The sequence below is a fragment of the Nematolebias whitei genome, chromosome 15 (assembly GCF_014905685.2).
Source record: "Nematolebias whitei isolate Nwh7 chromosome 15, NemWhi1, whole genome shotgun sequence".
Lineage (NCBI taxonomy): Eukaryota > Metazoa > Chordata > Actinopteri > Cyprinodontiformes > Rivulidae > Nematolebias > Nematolebias whitei.
Window position 1 is genome coordinate 27,928,769 of NC_056512.1, and position 8,496 is coordinate 27,937,264.

Here is an 8,496-nt window from a genome sequence, read left to right on the forward strand (position 1 = left end):
CTGAGGTGCTGTTTTCAGCTTAGTCTCAGTATACTGACAAGAGTTTTGTGCCGAAAGTAAGGTCTCCGTCTTAACAAAACAATGTATTTTAATTTTTAAAAAATTTTTTTCAGGCAAAAGCACAAAAGAAAAGAGAGGTTTGTAAGAATGAAATAACATAAAGACACATAAAATAAGCTTTTATTCCAGAACTCTGGTTTTGAGAACATTATGTGTACATGGTACCAAATACACCCTCAAGCTCACAGTGAATGTTCATCTTAAATCTTTCTTTTTTTTTATCGATCATAGCGGAGTTTAATCTTTTAATGTAACATAGCTGAATTTGTGTTTAGGTATAAACAGAGTCGTTTAAAATCCAGAGGCTTTGTTGTTCTTTGTTTGCCTCGGACACCCGCTGGGATGTATTTGCTCAAAACAGGTTTTAATGAAGTCTCAGTGATAACATTGAGCCCAGGGTTTTAGGTGGATCTTGGTTGCACATTATTAAAGTCTGTTGCTTTTTATGATGTTGTTGTGCTTCTCACTGTTAGTGTTTAATTTCCATAAATCATGACTGTGACTTATTGGCTGCTTCCTCTGTTTTGCAGAAGAACAGACTCGTAATGAGTTCATCAAGGGCCAATCAAGGAAATGTTGTCCTCCAGGCTGCAAATCTGCTTCGCTCCCACTTATTGACTAACAAATTCACTCTGATCACCCTCTTCAGCAACCTTTCTGATGTTGTGAAGGTCTCCTTTATGTCATCAAAACAGCTTTGACCTGTGCACTCCATAACACTTGGATGAGCTTTGGCGGCAAGTCATTAAAATCCAGTAAAATGGGACCCAGAAGACTACATTTCTGTTTTCCAGTGATGATTTTGCTCAACTTTATTCAGATCTGATTTTTGCAGAAGTCAATATTTCTATCTCTTTGATGTTTTTCTAAAACTTCACATTTTGAATTTCATTCAGTTTAATTATGTAGCTCCAAGTCACAACAGAAGCCGTCTCAGGGCACTGACCATAAATATTCATATGTAAAATAAGTTAACAGAAACATCCATATATAAAAATACTAATTTAACACTAGTATTTATCTGAGGAGCAGACTGCTTTGAATTTAACTTCATCACAGAACTCTCATCTTGAGCGAGCATGAAGGCAACATTGGAAAGGAAAAACTCCCTCATGAGGAAGAAACCTTTAGCAGAACCAGGTTCAGGACAAGCGGCCATCTGCTTCGACCTGCTGGGTTTGAGAAGAACAGATACACAATGGCAGGTCAAGAATCACGTTAAGATAGAAATAGCATCAAATGAAAACTATTAAATTTTAACAATTCATTTAAGGATATTAGATCAATTTGTCCTCCATTAGTCTAAGCCTATGGCAGCATAACAAGCTAACCCTAACTATAGGATTTATCAAAAAGGAAAGTCTTAAGCCCAGTTTTAAAACTGGACAATGTGTCAGCCTCACAGACAGAAACTGGAAGTTGGTTCCACAAGAGAGGAGCCTGATAACTGAAAGATCTTCCTCCCATTCTGATTTTGGGAAATCTAGGGACCGCGAGATAGCCTGCAGTCTGAGAATGAAGTGCTCTGTTAGGAAAATATAGAACAATAAGATCTCAAATATAAGATGGAGATAGGTTGTTGAGGGCTTTGTAAGTTAGAAGTAAGATTTTGAATTCAATTATGGATTTGACAGGGAGTCAATGGAGAGAAGCTAAAACTGGAGAGATATGATCTCTCCCAGTAACTCCAGTTAAGACTCTGGCAGCAGCAATTTGGATTCAATTAAGACTTTTTAAAGAAATATTTGGACACCCAGATAACAAATCATTACAATAGTCCAGTCTAGATGTGACAAATGCATAGACCAGTTTTTCTGCATCATTTTTAGATAAGATGTTTCTGATTTTAGTGATATTACGCAAGTGGAAGAAGGTGATTCTAGTAACAACAAAGTCCATGCTCAATAATCCAGGTATACAATCCAACATTTTTCAGTCAGGTCATCTGGACAGTTATTTTTTTTGTGCTGAAACGTTTCACCTTCGATCCGGAAGGCTTCATCTGTCAAGGCAACACACAACACAAAACTGATTCTTCCCCCAACAGCGTACTCCAAAGTGGAACAAACCAGTTATGTTGGTGCTAATATGGTGTCTTTGGCACGCCCCCTCCTCCATTGCCGGCCCTCTTCCAAGGAAGTAACATAACTGGTTTGTATCATATCATAATATTATGATCAACTATATCAAATGCAGCAGTGAGGTCTAACAGGACCAGTGTAGACACCTGTCCATTATCAGAGGCCATGAGAATATCATTAGTAACTTTCACCAGTGCAGGTTCCGTGCCATGGGGAGCTCTAAAACCTGACTGAATATTTTCAAACTGATTATTTCTTTGCAGATGGTCATGTAACTGACCAGCATCCATTTTCTCTAGAATAATAATTGCATAATATGAAAGTGCTTTACTACTTTCCATTTACCTTGAACTCAAATCTGGGAATGATGTCACATGCTTGCAAAGCATTTTGCATGTGATTTTCACAGCCATCTGACTAAAGCTTCTTTGACTGTGTACTTTCATTTTTGATCAGCTGTTCAATGCTTTGGATTTTCAAGCACAACAATTAGGACAGCTCGTTCAAAACAATGTAAAAGGCTAACAAATACACATTTTAAAATATCCATTGATAAACAAAACAGCTGTGCAAGAGTACTAGATGAAAGAGTTCAGAATCATTGCAAAACGCAAAACCTCTTGAAGGTGAAGAAGATCATGTCAAACCAAATTTGTGGCAGCCACAAACAGAAAGCTGCAGCTGCAGAGGGTAAAAGTTCACCCAGATTAGCAGAACCAGGAGTCAGGGCTCATGATCCTCAATATGAGCATCAAGACATGAAAGATAAATTTAGAATATGACATCCAGAATCCTGCCCACGTTGTCAACAATAAGCTGTTTGAAATGTAGTTGTGATCTTCATACTTAACATGGTATATTAACGTCAAGCATGATATTAAAAGATGTCAAATATTTAATTATTCCTTCAAATTATTTATGTGATGATAGTACAGACCTTAGTTTTATTGATCCTAAGCTACATCAATATTGTGAACATCAACATCATAAATTATTCCTTATATTGTGTCGCAAGAGGACAAACAATGTCAGGTAGATAATTATAACAAATAAATATAAATTGTTTTGTCTGCAGAGGCAAAATCAACTGTAAATTCTTCACAATTATCCTAAAATTCAATAGCAACACACACAATGCATCCCAGTACTCACCTGGTACATACCTAGTACTTACCAGGTAAATAACCTGTGAGTTTTCTGTGATTAATCACTTCATACATTAGACTGGTATTTTCCTGGCACGTAGCTGGCACATATTATGAAGTCACTTCATAATACAGCCCATTTACAGCTATGTAGCCAGTAAACACCAGGTACATATCTAGTGAGGGACAGCATGGTGATGTAGTTGGTAGAGCTGCCTCCTCTCAGCCTTTCAGGTCGCCCCGGTTCAATTCCCGGCTCGGGGACCTTTCTGGGTGGAGTTTGCATGTTCTCTCTGTGCATGCATGGTACTCCGGTTTCTTCACACAGACCATAAACATGCATGTTAGACTGATTGGTAACTCTAAACTGTCCCTAGGTGTGAGTGAGAGAGTGAATGGTTGTTTGTCTTGTTTGTCTCAATGTGTCCCTGTGATGGACTGGAGACATGTCCATGGTATCCCCCACCTCTCGCACAGTGATAGTTGGACCTGGGCACCAGTGACCTCCGCGACCTGAACAGGAAGAAGTAGGTAAAAATAATGGATGGATGGATGAATGGATGGATGGATGGATATCTAGTGAGTACAATGTTTATAGCTGGTAAGTAACTGGTTGATATGCAGTATCCTTTCCATACTGGGTAAGGGTTCAAATACATACCTACCCAGTACATGCCTAAGTACCCCGTATGTACCGGGTAAGTACTGGGAATGCACTGGATAAGTACAGAACAAGTGTAAATGTGTTATGTATTGCTCCCATTTCTTTATACTTACCTTGAAAAGAGCCAGACTTTCTTATGATGTTTTTAAGTTAAATACCTGGTAAGAATGTACCAGGCAGGTATCAGATACAAATTGGGAAGTACGATATAGATCTTGGATTTATATTCATCTGCATTATATACTGCTACAATTTCTTTGTATTTACTTTCCAAGGAGCCAGCCATTGTTGTGCATTTTAAAAATAGTTGTGACCATAAGATCTGCAGGCTTTTAAAGGTCTTTCAAAGGTTTTCTGTGGACATTTGCTTCTTTGTTACTCTCAGAGATAACTCAAAATATTTGCACATTACTACCATCCATCGATCCATCCATCAATTCATCCATTCAGCCATTCATCCATCCATTACCTGCCACTTGTTCCCGAGTCAGGTTGTGGGGGCATCAGCTTAAGCAGGGAGGTCCAGACATCTCTTTCCTCAGCTACCTCTTCCAGTTCTTTTAAGACGAGTAGCTGACAGCAGGAGACTAATCTTATGGTTTGATATGTAGAGTAATAACCTTTCCTGCACAATATTTTTATTTTCACTACAGCGAAGCAGATGACATGTTGGTTGTAGAGACCACTGCGGTATAGATTTTATAGCTTCATCTGGACTACTAAAGCTTGGTCTGATACAGCAGATTTTGCAAAGGAGGTGGTAATCCTCAGACAGCATCCTCTCAGCATCAGCAAGGTCTTCAGGTTGTTTTAGAGACTCTGGGAAGCTGCAGTGACAGAGAAGGACACCAAGCTTCTCACTCTGTGTATGGTCGTGTGTGTGCTCATGTGGGTTTTATTACACTGCATTGATTTAACACTCTGTTCTCCAAAGCAGTTTAGATGTGAGGAAAACAGAGGATGAAGAGTGGTTATTGCTCAGAGAGCGCTTTGCAACGTGCTTTTAGTAGCCTGAAAAGGATTTGAACATGTTTTGGCACTGAATGCTACAGAACACAGCTCAAGTCAATACATTTATGTGTACAGATGTAAATCCAGCAAATAAACATTCTCAAGTATTAATTTGTCAAAAATAATGATAGGTTCTTACCAATGATGTATACATCCATTCATTAGCTGCCTGACGGCTGAGTTTAATTTGGCAATCTATACTTTGTTCATCTTTGCTGGACTGCATTCAAACAACTCAGGAGCAACAAGAAACACAGCAGAAACAAACCGGTTTACATTCGAATGCATACCGTGCCAGTTTCAGTCATAATGAACTCACACAAAGGGTTGTAGGAGCTCTGAGCATGCAAAGTGAGAACAAACGCATCCTTCAAACTTCACCAAACAAAAGACTTGGATGTTTGAAGGACAGTCAAAATGAGAAGGAGATTAGGATGTGGTCCTTGAAACACATCTGGAGAGGATCCTTTCTCAACTTTGCGAAAAAAAAAAAGCTGTAACTGTTTTTGTACATGGTGCACACTTGACTTGCTTGGAGTTTTTGTATTTTTTTATTGTGGTTGTTTTCAGTCAGTGGCAAAATTAACCCTACTTGTACAAATAAAATGCTCAAAAAATCAGGTCATTTAAAGTTTATTTACCCCCGCACAAATTGTGGACATTTAAAAGGATATTTCTCACATGTAAGACATTATTTGTTCATAACAGTAGGAGATCTAAAAATTGTGAACTCTAACTACGGAGTTATATAAAACACTTGAGGGCGCACTGGTCACTTGACCATATGATTCATGGCAGCTGCTGTGGCCATCACCAAAACCGTCAAACATCTGCATTTGGCATTTTGACTAAAGAGCCCTGAGTAAGAGCTGACTATGTAAAAAATTTCAAAAATAATATTAAAGTGTATGTAACATAATAATAATGTAATATTAGAATGTATAAACAAGTGTAAAAATCCCAGAAAGCTGTGTGTGTTACAGATGTTAGCGACAGAAGAGAAAAGAGAAAGTGTCTCCTTTCACAAGTCAGCAGATTTTATTTTATTTACCTCAGTGTGAATGTGATCCAACCAGAACTGAAGCTAATAATATAACAGTTTATAAGTAGCCTATAAAGCTGATGTAATGGCTGTTAATTATTGAATTAGCTAGTAGATAGTAGCTTCTGTGGCATATATTGCCATGCTCTAGGCAGAATCACGCTACAATTTAGTACAAATTATTAAATAATACACACTGCTGTTAGCTCTGGTAACAATTCATCATCTGCTCTCTTTGAATGAATTATGAAAATGTATTTTTTTAAAAGCTTAGGTATGAATTAAACACTGATCACTGCAATTAGCTGAATCCAGCAGAGTCTACATAACCACAATTTATATGTTAAAAATGTTAGTTTCAAATTCATCAACTAGTTGAAGTCATAGTTATTAAGTCTTGACATTATTGTAAATCAGTTATTAATTATTGAGAGTCTTTTGGTCTAGTTTAGATCATTAATTATACACAATAGGTTATTTATTTATTTATATATAATTATATAGCTATTTTATGATTGTTGTATAATATTAATATTATATGTGAATTATATTAAGTCATTGTAAGTATATTAATAATAATTTGTGACACATATACATTTGGGCTTGCTGTTAACTAAACAGATGTCTGTCAGATCTGACCAGGTTTGGACTCCATCTTGGCTTCTCCACAATGTCACAGATGTAAACAATGGGCAGGATGGGCAGAGATAGAGTTGCATTTGGGCCCAAAAAATCAGATCCGACCCAGCCCTAGTCCGTAGCCATCATTTCCAATCCCCACCTGACCCAACGAATTAACAGTAATTACAGGACCGAACCCGAACCCCACCCCCCCGACATTTTTAATTAAGCTTTGACTGCTAGTTATTAACTGTCGGTGGACACTCGGCTGAATAGAAGGGGCAGAAGATCGGACTGAGTGAGTTTTTGTCCTTTCATGGCCGTCAAAGCGCATTAAAACCCAGTTTCTGCCTGCATTTTGATTTATTCAGACATGGACCGCTCTGACACGTCTGCTTTGGGATCTCACCTGTTTGCGTCATCAGCCATGTGCATCCGCTGAGTGCAGCGGCTGAATGAACGTCCATTTGGGCTTTGGATAGATCGCTTCCTGGCAGTCCCATCTGAAGCTTAACTGAACTTTATTTTACATCTTTCAAGGCCAATCAGCTCGCAATGAAATGGCCGCATGCTGCTGGTGAAAGTATGGCAAGCCATGTTGCCATATACTTGGATTTTATGGCAAGCCATGTTGCCATATAATTGTAAATTATGGCAAGCCATTTTGCCATATAATTGGATCTCGTTTGATCCACTGACGCAATCAAAAGCCCGGTCTGCCCATCCAGCACATTATCATGGCCCGGCCCGCCCAGAATTCGGGTCGGGTCAGGTCGGGCCGGGCTTCGGGCCCGGGTTTGAAATGACAACTCTAGACAGAGAGCACTCTAATGGTATTTTATAACTATACGACTCTAACTTGATCTTTGCTTGTCAGAGTTTTGCTACACTGTCAAATTATACAGTATATGACTAATTTATGATTAACTAAAAAAAAAAACAGTTTTATCAGTATAGAAAATAACAATAAAAACAAACCAATTTGATAAAATGTTTTTGTCTTTGTTTCATAAATAACTGGAAACATTAGTTACATTTAGAGATCACAGCATGAAAAGGACAAGGATTAACATACTTTTACCATGCTGCAATACAACTTAATAGTCACTCAGTTTCGTTTGATCTTGTGTGATATTTTATGTTTTCTTGACTTTGTTGAGTAATTTCAAAGAAACTTGATGACGTTTTAGATTACAATAAATTGTAGACCAATTTTGCTTTCAAGCATCATGCGTGCTTAATAAAAGTTCATGATATTTTTACACCTATACAACAACAACAACAACAAAAACGCATTTGCGGCTGCATCGACACACTGTCAACGATGTGCATTTAGTAATTTAGAATATGGCACGTTCAGTGACTGATAGTGTCTCTACACATTTTATGACTTATTAGGTTTTGAAACAAGGCTCATTTTATCAACTGACTGCATGCTTACAGCCATCACTTTCACTATGGAGGAGTTTGTGCACCAACTATTATTATAACTGTGATATAAGTGAGCATGGATCAAGGACATACTGCTCTTATATCCTCTTAGTGAGCACTCAGTCACTGCAATGAACCTCCCAGATGTGCCCACATAGACATAAATGTAAAGACAAAAGTCATCATCTATATTCATCTTTATTTTACTCACAGACGCATTTACTTTAACTTCTTTCATGGACAGAGAAAGAAAAGAAAGATACTGTAACTTGAGAAATATATTCATCCTTTTCTGCAGTCAATCAGGTTGTAAGTCTATAAAATGAAACTTTGAATAAAATTAAAATATCTATCTATCTATCTATCTATCTATCTATCTATCTATCTATCTATCTATCTATCTATCTATCTATCTATCTATTTATCTATCTATCTATCTAA